Source organism: Scatophagus argus, chromosome 11 (genome assembly GCF_020382885.2).
Source record: "Scatophagus argus isolate fScaArg1 chromosome 11, fScaArg1.pri, whole genome shotgun sequence".
NCBI classification, from domain to species: domain Eukaryota; kingdom Metazoa; phylum Chordata; class Actinopteri; family Scatophagidae; genus Scatophagus; species Scatophagus argus.
Genome location: NC_058503.1, coordinates 5,303,210 through 5,319,918, shown reverse-complemented (window position 1 = coordinate 5,319,918; position 16,709 = coordinate 5,303,210). Strand labels below are relative to the sequence as shown.

At 40.9% G+C, this 16,709-nt stretch overlaps 1 protein-coding gene across 3 annotated transcripts in view; it reads right to left on the bottom strand.

The window, feature by feature from the left end:
* sema5ba (sema domain, seven thrombospondin repeats (type 1 and type 1-like), transmembrane domain (TM) and short cytoplasmic domain, (semaphorin) 5Ba) overlaps positions 1–16,709 on the bottom strand; it is a 146,807-nt gene that overhangs the window by 129,205 nt on the left and 893 nt on the right. The gene's annotated exons all lie outside the window — the stretch shown is intronic.

Sequence of the window (16,709 nt, the reverse complement as noted above, 5' to 3'; positions counted from 1 at the left end):
GGGTTCTTGAGGACACAAGTCATGAGCTCAGCTACACGTTCTGTGCCAATACCACACGGACAACACCAGTTTCACTACCACCGTGACCACTTTCCTTGATTGTCTTGAGAAAAAAAGAATATTAAAATGTATACATCTCAACTGTGATGTAGATCAAGAACTAGTTGATTAGTTGATTAATCAGTAGGTAAACATGATTACAAATCTGACCAATCATTTGATGCCAGCTTTCAGTTCAGTTTCACCCTTTTCGCACTTACAAATTTCAGGTAGTATAAAATTTTTAAAAAAGAAAACGACCTTCATACCCTCATCTAAGTCAAAGCGTTTATGAATAGAGGGTGTCATATGTTGAACAGACATCAAAGCCCTCTGGGGAAACTTTGTGAGTCATTTCAGTACGTATTTAAGCCACAAACAAGTGTAGAGGTAGGATGATGTGCTCTTAATCTTGACAGATGTGCCACAATTAATGCAGTGCTGCGAATCATTCATAGGACAAACTGTAAGCCTGAAATGGGTTTGATTCAAGAGAACCCACAAAAAAGTAGAAATTTATTAAAAATATGGTCGTTCAAACATAAAAGCATCAAAGAACAAGGTACACTAAAGCTTCACAGTCACAACATCCATTACCAAAAATGAGCTTTGGAGTGCATATTTTGAATCAATCCACTCAGTGGTGCTTACTGATATGTCTGATTGAGTGGAAAGTAATGCTTTTATCATCAGCCAAAAAAATGTTTTTTCACTCTTGTCAGTTTTGCACATCTTCTATTCTGTTAACTTAGCCTTGGGTTTAGAGTAAGCTTTGAAATTGTCCACCAGTGGTGCATGTGACTCTGGCACAGAATGAGAAAAGGCTTAGATGCAGAAGTGGCACTGACGAAGAGGAGGATGACTTGAGGTGGCTTAAGTCTTTTATTCTTTGTCACATTCCTGTGCCAGCCAGCTGTCTGGGTATCCCTGGAGGCCAATCCACCACACTAGATCACATGGAGTGTCAGAAACACACACACTCTCACACACACGTATACAGTAGCACAGAGGATTCGTCCTGTCCTCTGTCCTCTGTCCTCGGTATCAAATGGCTGTTGTCAGCAGAGGCAGGGTCGCTCTGCTGGATCCAGGCCAGGTCATTTCATTTCAGAATATTTCACAGAAGTGAGGTCATTCTGCTGCATCAGAGAGCTTAGCAGGCTCGGTCATCACAAAGCCACCGTTGTGCTTTTTAACAGGGATCTAAACTACACTCATTCCAAACTACAGAACCATACTATATAACAACAATCATCATCGGTGTGTCATTTGCCTTCTTCTATAACTCCATACTGCTGTTTCAAAGCACAGTGAATAACAACAAACTGGTTTGCGGCTGCATGAACTAACAAACATTAACTAACAATACTTAATATCAATCAACTAAACATCAGTTTTACATAATATCCCTGTGTCATATGTCAGACATTATAATTTCTATGCTTTTTCTTTCTGAATTTTCCAAAAGGTTTCGATGTGTCTATAAAGTTACTTGTTAGTTCTGGAACTGCTATAGAAATTTTGTTTTTATTCTGTCAACAGCTGGATTATTACAACGGTACACTCACTAAAAAAAAGTCATACAATCAGGGATACATGGCTGTATGACTTCATAGAGCAGGGGAGTAAACAGAATACTTGAGTATAATAGCTGTTGTGTTGCCAGCACCTGCAGAGCAGAGAAAACTCATGGGAATTACAAGACAAAACAAAAAGTTAAAACTTCAATCACGTTCAGATCTTTCATAGTGCCATGATTCCAAATGCATTACCTGTTGAAGAATGTAGAAATCATTTTGAATGTTTGATGAAACTAATCCAAGGCACACAACTCATGAAAGAACAAAGAACTGAAGACACACTGAGACCTCCCTGCCAACATAAATCTCTCACAGAAATATGCAGCTCCTGCAAAACACTCATTTACATCGCAGGTTTCCTTTTTGATACAAAAACAAATTACAACATGAAAGAAAGACAATCAAAGGGACAGAAAGAAGAGGAGGTTAGAGAGAAGACCCCTGAAGTTTAACACAGTCTAACCACCACAAATTGGCTGTCCCCAACCAGCAGCCACATCTTTTATGTCTTGTTTATGCCTCTCACTGCATAATACAAGCAGCCCTCTGTCATTTCTGCCACCTTCATGAATAGGAGCACGTCTTCAGCAAAGTCAAAGACGCGTGGACACGGCCACCATAACCACAGGTTTGTAAATCGTGCAGGGTGTCTGGGCCTCGTGCCAGGAGTGACACACTGTTGAAGCAGCAAGGAGCATCAACAGTGGCTGGAAGGGTTACTGTGGGAGATGCAGGACAGACAGGGGGGTTTGTGAGCCCAGGACTAAAATGTCACTTAAAAGTTCCTATTTCCATTGTCTGTGTTTACTGCAAATCTGCAACTCTATTCACATCTAGAATTTTTGTTTTCTTTTCGCTGTTCTATGGCTCCCGATAGGTCCAAATAAGGTAAATGTTAGTGCTTGCAATAATATTTTATATAATATGCTTCCGAATTTGTTCCAGCACTTCAGAGATCCCCCTTTCCTTTGTTCCTTTCCTTTGTTGCAGCATAACATGGCCATGCACAAAGTCATTTCGACAAAGAAAACTTTTTTTTCAAGTCTGTGAAAGAACTTGACTGGGCTGCACAGAGCTCTGTCCTCAACACCTGGAATGTCGACTGCTATCACCCAACATCAGCACTGGACCTCACTGATGGTCTTGTGGCTGAATAGGAGTGAATTCCTTCAGTCACGTTACAAAATGAAAGTCTTTCCTCAGGAGTGGAGGCTGTTGTAGAAGCAGATTAATGCCAGTGGTTTTGGAAGGAGATGTTCAACAGTCACTAACTATCGCACGCTTGGAGTGCCCACATAAAAAGTACTTAATTTATTGTTTTAGAATTGTTAAACCGAAATAAAAATACTGCTAACAATAAAGAAAGAATGCATGTATATTCTCATGCAACCCAACATCACAAGAGAGCACAGGGCAGCCAAGGACCCTTTCACACATAAACTGCTATTACATCTGTATGTAATAGCAACCATAGTTCTGTCAGCCTGCTGTCTGAGCCCCCGATCTTCAGTCAAAGTCTTCAGCCTCCAAACTCATCCATACGCATGCATGTAACCTGAAAGTTGCTGGACAGTGTGAGAAGACGGCAGCTGCTCTGCAGCAGAGAAAAAAGCTCTGCAGAGGGTGGTGAAAGCTGCACAAAAGACTGTGGGACACAGCCTATCCACCACCACAGACATTTACACCTCCAGGTGCAGGAAAAGGGCCTCCTGCATCATGAAGGACCCCACCCACCCCTCACACAAACTGTTTGCCCCTCTCCCCTCAGGCAGGAGGCTGCGGAGCATCAAGAGCAGGACCACCAGACTGAGGAACAGCTTCTTCCCAGAAGCTGTGAGACTGTTGAACTCTGGAGGTCCTCTGTAGCCCCTGCTGCCAAACTCACACCTCACACACCAACAAATACACAAACAACCACCCATGGAACATTTTGCACAATGCAGCATTTGCACAAAACTCAAACTGCTCATGTTCATTGCACTACGGTCATTTTGCACTACCCTGCCAGCCATTTTGCACTACTGTTTATACTGTTTACACTGGTGTTTATATCATCTACTGTTTTCACTTATATTACACTGTTTTTATACTATATAGCATTGTTTATATTTATATTTATTTTGTTAAGAAACTGGGCTGATACTGGGACCGGGGAAACTAATTTCGTTCCACTCATGTTTTACGTGTGTGAAATGACAATAAAGCTCCTTGAATCCTTGAATCCTTGAAGAGTATTTCTTTCCTGTTGTCTTCTCACTACTCCCAGAGGGCATCATAATTCACTGGAGCTTAAATGAGAAATGAAACTGAGAGAGCCACAGAAAATGGGAGGGCAGCATGTCTAAATAGCACACACATCTGCCTGTCTGACCCCGTGTTGATTGCAAGTGCTGTTGCAATGACGTGATGTAAGTATTCGTCTATCTACCTTCAACCATTTGACCAGCCAGGTGTTTCTGAACAGGCCGAACCACTGCAGTGTTGGTAAATGAGGTAAATAAAGCCTTGTGGGTTAGACTTAAATTGGATTTTGTGCAGAGGGGAGGCAAAGAAATGAGGTCAGATGTCTGGACATTGAACCAGTTAGAGTAAGAGATGGCAAGGACACACAAGAAGGAGGATACAACAGGATTTGCTATAGTATCTCACAGTGTATTTATTTCTTTATGTACTTTTTTTTTTAATCCCTGAAGATAACCATATTGACATAATGACTACATCTAATGTGAATGTGGTCTCTCACACTGAGAGAACATGGAATCACCTCGACAGTACTATGTAGCTTTTAAGCCTCTTTTAGCTCATTGTTGACAGCAGGAGGAGAAAGCTGTTTACAGCAAGCAAGCTCTGATAACCCCAAAGTACATGACCTGCCCAGCTCCAAACAGCAGACACACAAAGTTTGACCCTTGCTGAAATACTGGAGTGTTTCCATTTTGTGTTACTTGTACTTCTGATTCAATGCGTCTTCTTCAGGGCCTTCTCATACAGTGAAAGCCAAGTATCTCCAAATGTTTGTGATGAACCAAAAGATGAAGTGTTCCCTTACAGGGAATTCAACTTAAAGCTCAAAGACTAAACTAAAAACCTTCTTGGATTAGCAGAAAAATGCACTGACCTAGCCAGGACAATACGTGTTTCTCACAGGATGGCCACACTACAAACATATGATAATCTTATAGGATATGATGCATTACTTTAGACTGACCTACCCAATGGTACAGTAGTAATTGTAGTTAAAATGGGCCCAACCTTAAGCATCTACAGCAGTAAAATACAACATGCACATTACTGTATGAGTAATAATAATCTACTGCTTTTGATACATTTTTGGTATATTTTACTGATAATACTTAAATGCTTTTACTTAAGGTTCTGAATGACTTGTACTTGCAGTGGAGTATTTTTACAGTGTAGTTTTAGTTATTTTTAGTTATTTAGTTAAGGTGAGAAGATACAAGGTGTGCGCTTTTTGCTTGCTTCCTTCTACTCTCAAGTGAGAAAGAAGCATTTGATGCAGAATTCAATAAAACATAAGCACTGCCCTCTGTGGTTGGGTAAGGTCTCTATGGTATGGAGGCAAAGTGCGACTTAGGATGCTTTTTGTTCTTCATCAAATTAACTGTGAGACGTCTGATGAGTCTCTTTCATCTTTGAGAGCTTTTCATCTTGAAAGGGCAAGGTTGATGATCATGCTATTTTTTAGGTTCTTTTACAAGACTGTTTTCAGCTGAGTGATTTATCCTTCAATTCTTTTTCAAACATAAAACACATCTTGACTTGCTATCTCCTGACTGAAGTTGTACACTAAGGTCACCTGAGCCTCCTCCATTCACTGAATGTAGATTGTAAAATGTGGGCAACCCTCCAAAAGCCAGTGCGTGGACCCTTGAGCTCATGTTATTTTGTTATATGTAAACAATACAGCTGGAGATTAGTCCGTCCTGATGCAAAATGTTGAAAACAACAAATATAAAAAGAGCTGAATCACTATTTTGTCACATTTTTAAGTGACAATGCAGTACGGTTTATTTTGAAAGTGACAGATTTTTTTTAAAACATTAATATGTTTGTCATTTTCAGAAACACAGTACAATCAGGACTGCTATTGGGACTTCAGCCATCGTTTTAAAAGGGGCTTGACTAAAGCTGCTAACGTGGAGGGTGATGAATGGGGCTGCTGGCCAAGACTAGCAAAAGCAATCTGCTGTGAGCGGGGGCAGACATTTACTCTGCCATCAAACATCCAGCAGTTGATTTATACATCGCTAGAAAGTGTTCCACTTCTTTCCTGTTGAAACTACCTGTGCTCCTTTAGCATTTTGTAAAAACAAGTATGATACCAGGTCCACACATTTGATGCAGTGAGGTCAGGTGAAGAGGCCAGACAGGTGAGGAAAAAATGACAAGGTAATGTTACCTCCTGTGGCTGAATGAATACACAAAGGAATGTGAGTAAGTCTCGAACTCATTCATCATGTCTTCACGAAGTCTTACACCAGCTTTACGTATTCTGCGTGCTCTGAGTGGCCGCCGACATTAGACAGGAGGGGAACAGGGTCAAGTAACAGAGAGCAAAGAGTGTTTGAAGGTGGTGGGCAGGGGCACCAGGTGCAGAGGTCAGAGGAGGGAAAAAAGAAGAGGCTTTTTTTCCACTCTGAGAGTGAGCTTTAACTGCAGTATTCAGTGTTCATGCTATGCACTGTAGCAGTCCAACAGAGGCTTCTTTTAGCTGCAGTGTTATGGGGAAGCAGTGGAGTAAAGGGTACTGGGGAGGGAAAGTGCGGTGAAGTGCGAAAAACCAGAGACCAACATCATCAAAAGGAGCTCTAATGGACCTTGAGATCCAGGTGGGGGACATGAAAGAGGAAAAGGTACCGTGGCAAAGCTTTGAGGTCGTTTCTTTACACAAAAGTCTGTCCAATGTGAAGGAAGAATAAGGTGTGCACACATATGTGTGTGACTATATGTGCAAGTGCAAAAGCAGACTAGCCAAATAATACAATGGTGACATTTATAAGACACATACTGTAAGCTTTCCATCTTCTTTAACACATACCCAGAGGCAGTGTTCCCAGAGTGTGTCTCGTTGGGAGATGGTGGAATGAAGAAGCGCGGGTGCTACCTATCTCTATCATACAGACGTTTGGCCTCAGGTCTTCTATCACTTCACTTCCTTGTTAACAGGCTGCAAGGTAACCGCAGCGGCATGTGATGAGCACGCCACCCAAGAAAGGCCACCACGGTTTGTTTGATATGTCAGAACAGGAGGCGAGTGGTAGACAGAGATGCTGAGACAAACGTATTTCCATTAATCAGACGAATAGCAAGGATTGATTTTAGGAGACACACAGGTGAAACTCATTTCCTTCTTGGCTTAATCCAACATTTCAATTTACTCCAGCTTTCATCCACCAAGACGAAAAAGTAATAGATTTTTGTACAATAAATAATTCAGATGATTGTGATTAAACTCCTTCCCATTCTCGTGCTAGTGAGACAATGTGTTGGTTGAGGGTCGGCATGCTTCTTAACTCTCTGACGGTGACAACAGGGCCCTGAGAGTTGACTGTCTCTGGTTCTGCCAGGACATTAATCATTGTCACACTCTTCTCTTTCTGTCTCCCTCAGTCTGAAACAGACCCTGCTGCCCCTGCTGAGGGCCACTTCTATTGTCATAGTAACCAAAGCCAAGCCTACAAACCAAACTCAACAGTGCTGTAGAGGTAATGCAGCACAAAAAAAAATGTGTTTACAATTGAACTTTTGAAGCTTGAGAGGGTCATTCTTACATGTATCACACTTTTTGTTCCACTTTGTTGACTTAAACTTTTGTTTCACCCTGTTTGTCAGACTTGTCAGAGAAGGGAACCACTACAGCTGATCTTCATGTCAAACATCAAATGAGAACGAGGGCCATATTCTGAAGGGTCTACACTCAAAAGCTGTTCCGCTCATTCCATAGACATGTGTTCATATATATTCTCCATGTTCAGCACCAGTTAGCTAATGAGCTCTTGATTAAAGCTACTCTTGTAGCACCCCCTCGCCTCCGCCTGCAACTCCAGGAATGAGCCTGAAATCTCACACGCTACATGAATCACAGATCAGCCACTCAGAAAAACTCCAGTCTGTCTATTGGCTTCAGACCAAGAGATTTCTGGCGAGAGCCAAACAAAAAGGTCAAAAGACGGAGTAGAATAATTTCTCCTGAACGTCTGGCAGGTTAAGCTGGAGTACAGCTCGGTGCTCATTGCTACCCAGGTCAAATAGGAAAAGCTATCAAATGCAGACACTGAATAATAGCCTGGTCTGGTTCTCCATGAGAATGTTGAGATGTTTTGGGATCTGAGATGTGAAATAGGCCTGTGTAAAAGAATGGGGTCTCCTTGATTTGTCACTCGTTTCTCATCTCAGAGTTGTGGCATGTTTTTCACACAAATAAACTTTTCACGCTGATTTTTGAGAGCAGGTTGTAGGGATGGAGGGAGAGGAAAGAAGATCTGTGAATGACAAATGAAAGGTGATATTAACAAGTCAGCGAGATTTCTCCCTGACGGTATAGAATATACTGAATGTAGTGAATAACTCATCAGATGAGGTAACAAAAGGTTTTTTCACGCAGCAGTGAGGTAGCTCAGGCAATATGCAATTATCCAACATGCAGCCTCTGTGTCTTCAGGTCAGGGACAGTAATAACATGTTCATCATAAAACATTTAGCGGCTCTGGATTCTAACAGGGAAGATAAACTTGTCACAAAAGAAAGGAAATGAGAAAAAAAAATAGAAGATTATCAAAACAATAAAGAAACCATAAAAACAGCACGAGCAAGGCCCAAGCAGGTTTGATTTTCCAGCTGCTACACCCGACACTGGACCTGCCCATGCTGTGTTCTTGTTGTGCCCATTTGTGATTCATTCTCTGCTCTGCTGTTTACTGTAGGGTGACAGCTAAATGGAGTAGTCATACTTTTGTGTCAGCAACAAGATGAGCTGAGGGATAAACAAATATTAATTAGAAATTTGTGATGAAAATTTCTACAAAATAGTTTGTTTTTACAACGAAAATAAGAAAAGGGAGAAAGGTAATTCCATTACCATTAATGTGAAGGTATCACCAATCTTATTTACTCAGATCTCAATTTTAAGAAATTAATTTTTAATAGTTTGAATCTGATATGATGAACAAAGACAAAACCAATTAGGGATGTCCGCGACTAGCTGGCTAGTCATTTATGCATTGTTACCTTTGCTAGTCAACAGAAATATTCATTGGTTATTAAACTAATTACTACAATTATTATATTCAAGAGCAAAGTGTACATAAGACACCACACTGGTCCAGTAGGTGTCACTTTTGTGCTTTGGGTCACTGAGAGTTTAAGTAGGAGCTTTCACTCAGGGGACAGGAGTTACTTCATCGAGGAACACAAATAGTTTTTTTAGTGCTGCACTGTGTGGAGATTTATGGACAATGGTTAGGGAATCTTACACACAGAAGGGCATTAATGCTAAGCAATACAGATCCCATCAAAGACAAGAAGCAGAAGTCAGACTCTACACTGACTCTGTCAGTGTGTCAGTTCTCACATCAGTGCCTTTATGTGTTGGCTTAACCATGTTTAAATTACATTTTGACATAATTTACACTGAACTGTAAAGCCTTCAACATCAAATGTTGCTTTATTAAAAAAAGGAGCATTGATTACTTATGTTAATAGTGCCAGTTGACTGTTGCATCTAGGATGTCCTTGAAGAATGTGATTAATGGTTTCAAATGAATCTGATGGTGTACACAATTGGACAATGTCAAACCCAACAGAATAAACTGTGCTCAATTCTGACTGAGTTTCTGGGGGGTTTTCTTACTTTTAGACTAATCAACCAGTCAGAGAAATAAGTTGTTAGGACTGTCTTTACAACCAACCATTCAGAAAATATTTCAGTGAAGAAGTTTCTAATATGTTACTGGTCATGCAGTCATTTATCAGACAAGAGATCAGAACTGAGCTGGCACATGGAAGGGAATACCAGTGTGTTACTTTAAATAATATTATGATATATAATATCAAGGTCTTCCTGAGAGTGCAACATGACAAAGGTCTTCAGGTCATATTGCACAGCCTTGGTGCAAAATTGTCTCAATTATGACAGAGGAAATTAGGAAATTATGTGGATTGGATGGAAAACAGGAGTTCTAACAAATCCTATCAGGAGTGCAGCAGAACATGGGAACAACACTGGTCAGCTCAACTGGAATGAGCTGCACAGAGTTTTCTCCCTTAGCTGTAGCATTACATTTTCAGCTAACATCTGACAAAGGGACAAATGCTCTCATCATATTTAGTGCTGCAGAATCATTAGGCTCACACTGCAAATCACAGCCTGGACATGTTGTTGTCCAATTACACGTGCTACAGGGATGGCTGTAGCTAACAGTGAAAGTGGAGACCAGCTGCCAGCAATTGCTAACTGCTGATTTCCTGGCCATTACTCCAAATACAGAAAACACACATACAGTATGCACATAAGGATACAAACACATGAATATAAAAACACAAACACCAGACTGCTGACCAGCACAAATGCATGTGTTGTGCTCTAATGAGCCAGTTATACGAGCTACCAGAGGCAGTTCATCAAAGTCTCTTACTGGAAACAAACCAATGCTAATAAAACTTTAGATAAACACGTCAGGCACTCTGATTTGCTTTAGGTAATAGCCTCCAAATCTGTTCATATTGTTGAGATGGAAAACTGAATGATGACAGCCACCTACAATGGCAAATAATTCCAAACACAACAGAAAAATTGGTAAAATGTGTCATAAAAAAGATCACCTTTTCCCTGTCGATGTGTAAATACAAAGCTAGGTAAATACCACAGGAGTCGGCAGTATGTCATAATCCAGGCCTTGTTTGGAGGTCTCACTGCAAACCTATTACTTCAGTCTCAAGAAAGGAGTTTAGCTCTCACCCTGTGACTCCATTTGGAAAAAATACAACCATTTCAGAGGCTACAGCAGAGTAAAAATGAGCCTTATTCCATTAGGAGGGGTTTTATTCAAGCAGTGCACAATGGGGCTTTTTAAAGTAAAATACCTGAAACCGCAAGATCCCTGAGAGGAATGCTGAGGGTTCCAAGCAAAAGTAAGGGTTTTTAATGGCAACGCTTGACAACACTATTACATCTTACACCTTAGACTTGAATTGTACGTTTACAGTATAGTGAATACGATAGAGATATACCATACATTAAAGATGTGTGTTTAAAAGAATCACGTTTATGTCAGACAAGGGCTTCTGTCACCCTCAGTGTGATTTGTTTCTGTTTTGTGTTGTCAAGCATTTTATTGGTTTCAGATTGGAGTTTTCACTTCACTACTGTTTACCAATTTATGACAGCAAACTACTATGTGTCAACATATTTTTTGTCCAACTTCCTGAATTTCTATATCATTGGCTGACAAATTAGAAAAGCCTGAATAGAAGAGTGTACATTACAAATGCAGATGCTTTCAGGCAAACCATGAAGGATTACAAGTAAATGATGTAAATCATACATATTGTATGACCTTCACAGTCACCAAACCCAAATCGCAACTCCAGCCTTGGAAAGCCATGAAGCAGCAAATCGTCAAAGACAGGCAGCACCTTTTTTTCCTACAACTAAATGAAAGACTGTTTAGAATGGTATTCATCCCTCTTGAAGAGAGTTGAGCATCAAAGCTGTTCTGGAAGCTTGTGCTGGCCCAACACATTACTGAAACACTTCTGACTATATGACAATTTTGAGAAAGAAAAAAATTAGAAACAGGAGTGTGATGATTACACATAAAGATACCACTGTAGTGCATCACACTTAGCTATAGTAAAATCAGATAATTGAATTGAATTTTCAAAACATGAGCATTTTCTGATCTGGTTTAAACAACTAAAACTAATCAGTTGTGTTTAGGGAAGCACTGCATTAATGGTTAAAAGATACCAGTGTTGACTGCCGGTGGGAGATGGGAGTAGAGCACTGACCCAGGAGTTCTGTGTGGTGATATATCAACAGCTTGCTATAGCTAAATGACTAGTGGTTCTAGCGAGGCCAGTTGTGAAATCTGACACACTATTACCAGGAAATCACAACATAAAACTATTTTGCAATCTAACAAAACTCAAGAGGATGTCAACTCTCGCATATTAACTCAGCTTAGCAATATGAAATAGTTAAATAGTTAGAAATCATAATAGATTCTCTGATGGGAGCCTCCCCTCAGATCTCTTTGAGAATTGATGAAACTTCTAACATAAGAGACCACTCCAGTGTCTTGTAAAGCAAAAACAGACAACCTGAGAGCCCATCCAGCTCACAGAGCCAGTGGTTCAGAGTGGTACTAAAGCAGCAGAGTGGGGACAATGTTCCCACCATCCCCACAATGGGCTCAACACCCATCTTCCAACCCAGTCCTCCGGGTCACATCAAGCCTTGAATAAGCTCCCTTCCTAAAGCTTCTGGGGGTTTTAGCCATGCGTCCAGTGCATCAATGGGAATAGTGTTCCTCCCCCCACAATGGCCAAATCAACTGTGGGAGCACTTTCTCCTTCTCTTGCGCTCCTTTTATTCTCGCACTGCTCAGACCTTGCCGAGGCTGAACAGAGGAGGGACAGGAGAGAAAAGGCACATGCCTTCACGTCCGCTTCGCACGCATACAAAGAGAAAAATCAAATTGCTCAGACATGCACGCATGCGCACATGCACTTATGAGCGCATGCTTACACACAATGCACACTTTCACACACACACACACACACACCTCATCTAATACCAAGAGGGATAACAATGAGAATGTGTGAGAAGAAGGAAAACACTGAATAGTTGGAGGCTGGGAGGGAAACACCTTCAGTTTAAAAGCTCCCCTTCAAATGACCAAAAGAGGAGAAAACGCAGTGAAACTGTGTGTTCTCATGATGATTTCCAAGCAGTCAAGTTTGAGAATTATGTGCAACTGAACTACACTCAACCAACACTGCCACAAATACATTTCTTTATTATTATTGTCAATTAATCTGTCAATTGCTAGTTTTTTTAATTAATTAATTGTTTTAATCTATAAAATCTTAGAAAATAGTGAAAACTGTCTGTCAAAAGCACTACATATTGCTTGTTCTGCAAAAGATATTCATTTTAGCATTATATAAAACAAAGAAAAACAGCCAATCATCACATGTAAGAAGCAGGGAACAACAAAGGTTTTCTTGCATGATAAATGCTCTAAATGATACATTGATCAACTCATTGGTAAATCTAATAATCACTGTAGAGCTACATTAAACCCCATAAAAGATTACATATCAGGTGGAACATTTTTCTCTTCAGCTTATTGTTCTGTTTGACAGACGGCTTGCCCTTTTCATCTCAGTTCACCCTGTTTGTAAAGGTAAGGTAATAACAACACAAGGAAAGGGAGGGCAAACAATGATGATAACGTTCCAGAGACAAATTGAGTCTGTTGGGTCGCATCAAGCATTAATTAGCGGGGTTGCAGACAGAGTGCAGAGACGTTGCAGCTGTATCAGATTTCACAGACAGCGAGGTTGCATGGTGAGGCACAGAGAGACAGGCCAGGTTACAGACAGACACCGCGAGCGAAGGCCACGCCAAGTGCACTCTGCATTCAAAAACAATGAGATCCCGGGAGGTTGAGGGGACCCAGACAGACATCGTGGAATTATTCATTTCCACCCACCGGCTCAGACTGCAGCATGCAGACCGCTGGCTTCCCTCTGCTGACGGCTCAAACTGTCTGATTATCACAACTGCACATTCTCATCTCCGATGAACAAAAGGCTGAAGTAGAAGTCGAAGGCAGGGTCTCATCAGGGTGCTGCTGGAGTGAAGTAAAGTGTGGCTGTCAAGCTACAGCTTGTGGCTGGCAGAGAAATTGGCCATTCACATCAGTGTATACAAAAAAAGTCCAGCTGAAATTTGGATGTTTCTGCAAAAGCCAACAAATACCTGAGACATGATTTCATTTGAAATCAAATGAGGAGGACTCAGGCACAGGACCTCAATCGGGCTACAGAGACTGTGTGAATGGAAAAAGGTAACATTTATGTCAGCACTGTGGGACAGCATAATCACATTCAGGTGACAAGGCAGCAGCTTTGTATTCTGGGTATAAAGACCACAGTGAATATTGAGGCCAGGCCTGCCACCACAAGTCACCGTGCCTGAAACTGTGATTTCAAATCTGGCATTATATTTACATAACAGAGAGCAACAGGCTCTCCAATCTGGCTGCAGTGTTCTGAATATATAGAGCCACTTTAAGGAAGCATTTCTCTGTGTCTCTTCTCTCTCCTCGAAACATCTTCACAAAAACCTGGTATGTTTTTCTGCTCTCTCTGCATGTGGACAGCTTTGTTTTTCCTCAGTGTGCCCTGACCTAATTACCATGTGAATCCTGCTCAAGAAGCCCACTTTAAAAGTCTACAATCTCTCTGCTTCACTTTCACACACCAGGTTCAGGGAGTGTAAAAAGGGAGCATAATCGAGATCAACGGTCAGCAGAGCACGTCTCAGCTAGTCACTCACTGCCTAGCAGCAGTTCTTAGAGCATCCTTCCTGAGTTTTAAAACGTGGAAATGCATCTTTGTCATGGCTGCTCTCAAGTCAGGATTCCTAAAAAGAGTATGAGGTGTTACAGCACATAAAACAACTGAGGTCTGGTTCATATGAAAGGCGACAGATGTCCTGGAGTGCTTGTTTGACGCGCATGAAAAGCCGAACTGCTAAATGGTATACTAACAGCAGAAATATCATCCTGGAGTCATTTTCCACTTTCCACCTTGGTTTGGTCGGTGAAAAGCTGCACTTTGAAATGACAAAACATTATTTCAAGTCTCCCAGTCTTAGTTTTTTTTTTCTTGGAGAGGTAATATCAGCTGGAGGTCAGGACAGATCAAATTCACCAGACATTAAACTTTCATATCTGTTTGTCCCCGCTCAAATGCCCGGCTACGAGCTCACCTACTCCACGCCTACCATATTTGTGAATATGAGGGGTGTGTCACAAAGATAGAGACCTCTACATCTAATCAAAAACAAAAGACTTTCACACACTGTAACTGACATCAGAGAAATAAAGAAGGGGAAAGAGAAGGTGGTCTAAGAGGAGTTCTAGGAGGGGGCGTCCATCCAGTCTGTGTTTTGTTTCAGATCTCTTTTGCTCTGCTGGTCTGGTCCCCACCAGGGCCTGTCAAGAGCCCTCATAAGTTCATCAAAGATAAAAAAAAAAAAACCTGTTTTCCATTTGAAAGGACCGACCCAGGAGACTGAAACAGCTCTTCATATAACAAAAGTGTTAATCATCCATAAGACAAGCATGTGGGTCTGACAAAACCTGTAAGAATATATGAATATCAATCAAAACATGGGGGAGATATGGGACTTTCACACTTGTTGATGAATGAACAAAATGAAAGCAAGAATTGTGCCAACTCCCGTCTTGAATTCCAGACGGGGAGAGTTGAGTTGTTTAGATATGAAACAAGACCCTGAGCTATGATGGTGTGGAATTATTGGTTTACTAAGAAGGAAATTAGATACTGTAGCAAACTAATAGCAAGAGCATTTGGTTAATTTAATTACTAATTATAGCTGTGAAATGGTTTCCAGATAACAACGTATGTAGCATATTTTAAAGAGAAACTTTAAAAAAAAGAAAAAGAAAAGCTCTAAGGTAACACAAACCTATTATGTTATTTGACACATTTCCCAAAACTCGAACAAGCCATGCTTAGTTGCATTTGAGAGCCATTTGAGTGTTAATGAATAATATGAATAATACAGTGTCCTTCACTGGCACTGTTGAAGGGGCAGAACCACTGAGGCTCACAAAAATTACAGATGAGAAAAGAGCGCAACTCTAAAAAAGCTTCTAAAAGCCCCAGCGGTGTTGTTCACCAGTGGTGGAAAACAGCTTTTATGAAGTGAATAATTTGTTTGACTTATTTATTTAGTCTACTGAATGTGATATTTTAAGCCCTGAAGAATGCCGGCTTTGGAATAAATGCCTATGAAAGCTATTACCGGGTAAAAAACCACCTGCAGATAAAAGCTTGTTCAAATATTTCATCACTTGATAGATAGATAATACTAATGATAAAACTTAAAAAAAAAACATGAAAGTGATGATCCTGTACTGTATGTTATGTTTTCATTCGGCTCAGCTTGGATCCTCTGGGACACAGACAAGCTGGTCTGCAGAACTCTCTCTCTCTCTCTGTGTGTGTGTGTGTGTGTGTGTTCACTGGTGGAGAGCACAGCAGACAGCCCGGCATATGATGTCGCAAACTTCACCTGGAAAGGTGTTGCCACAGCTGCACAGTGCTGCTCAACACTGCCCTCTGTTGCTCTGCAGCAGCACAGCCCGTCTCCCGCTCCAACAATGCTTTTCAGAATAATCCACTTAAATACACGCAAGAGGGAAATGTCCTGTTTTATATTACTGGACTAGTTTGTTCATCATCCCCTTTGTGGGAAGCTTTCTGCTGGGCACTCATCCCTGTTTAGAATTTTAAATAAAACAGATCTGGAATGTCTGGATGTATCGGGGAGAAATGGAAAAGAAATTCAATTGACAAGCTCATAAATAATTACTTTCTGAACTGTTTGTGGATGTTTTCATGCTGAATCAGTCTGACAAGTATTTGTTGGGATTTGGAAAGAACAAAAGAATCTGATACACTAGGAATGTGCGTAAAGGCTGCGTATTTCGTGCGTAAAAGCCAGTTTGTTAATTGGAAGTGATAAGCAATGAGGTCATTGTAGGCAGGCTTAAGTCGGTAAAGTTAAGAAAGGGACAACAAAATGGTCAATTTAATACCACACATTTGTGGTCCAAATTAGATTAACGCGTTTGCATACAGACGATTTCTCGGGGAGACTTGAGACACACAACATTTAGACAATCCACTTGAAATATCATAGTTTCCCCTTAATATTGTCTTTAAAGTTCACATCTCGTCTGTATCGGGACATACGGGGCAGCGGGCAGCATAAAGTAAGTTTGAGACATCGTTAATGTGGCAGGCACA